The sequence below is a fragment of the Bison bison genome, unplaced genomic scaffold (genome assembly GCF_000754665.1).
Source record: "Bison bison bison isolate TAMUID 2011002044 unplaced genomic scaffold, Bison_UMD1.0 scf7180017864389, whole genome shotgun sequence".
Taxonomy (NCBI): domain Eukaryota; kingdom Metazoa; phylum Chordata; class Mammalia; order Artiodactyla; family Bovidae; genus Bison; species Bison bison.
Genome location: NW_011494961.1, coordinates 6,233,490 through 6,234,672, shown reverse-complemented (window position 1 = coordinate 6,234,672; position 1,183 = coordinate 6,233,490).

The following is a 1,183-nucleotide window of genomic DNA, read 5'->3' as shown; positions in this document are numbered from 1 at the left end:
TCCGTTATGTTAGAAAGGACTGTACTATGTTTTAGATCTTTTTCAGGCTTCATCCACAAACTTCCAAGTGTAGGTTAAAGGATATGTTCTTTTCTTTGTATTATTATTTTTTTAAATTTATTGGAGAATAGTTGATTTACAATGTCACATTAGTTTCTGCTTTGGACATTTTACTGTGCCTTTTTTTTTTTTAGTAGTTGATATCTAAATTGGCTAAAAGTTTCTTCATTCTAGTAAGGGTATTTAATTTGTTTTAGCCCTCTCTTTGACTCTTTTCTTTGTTTCTTCCTTTCTACTTTCTTTTCTTCCTTCTTCCTTCATTTTCTCTCTTCTTCCTTTTCTTCCTCCATTGTCCTCCTCTCTTCAGATTCTCAGAACTTGTATTAGATGTTAGGAATTCAAAAACTGATAAGAAAAAAAAAATTCTACCTCTTAGGAAATGTGCAACTCTCCCTACATTGCTAATTCCCTGGTAGTGGGTGAGTGTCCTTGGGAGAGTGCAATAGTACCCAGGAAGGAAGACCAAAGAAAGCCTTACTGCCAGGGCTGGAAGTGGGAGGTTCCCTATAGAGGTAGAAGAACCTGAATCTGAAAGGAATTCTCTAGGAAGATTTTACAGGGTGAAATGGGAAAGATATTCCATAGACAGGAAGCAGCAAACTCAAAGGTAAAAAAGAAAACGAGAAATTTGGGAAAATGAAAATTGAAATAAACATGGAGGTTGGCGAGAGATGTGGGCCAGACAGTCTGGTAAGTTCTGCCAAGGAGTTTAGACTGTAGGTGTTTGGAGCCACTGATAACTTTTTGAAGTAGAGGGACCTGCCTGACTGGAGGGTTAAAGTTGAAGGGGAAAGGAAGAGAGGGGATAGAGTAAAATGGTAAAGGAGTACTGTAATAGTCCAGGCAAACATTTACAAAGGCACAAAGGCAATGAGCAAAGGGTGAAAATAAGGAGATGAACCTGCAGCACATTTGGGGGCCACTGGACAGGGTGGGTGAGTGACGTGGAACTTGAGGGAGCGAGAGGAGTCTTCACATCTAGCCAGTTTGCTATCTTGTCACCTGGCACTGTTCTTTGAGTTGGGTAACACTGGAGGTGGGAATTTTGGGAGGAGGAAAGATGATGAATTCTTGGCACCAAGGCACCATTTTGCCAGTGGAAACTGATGTTGAAAGGAAAATA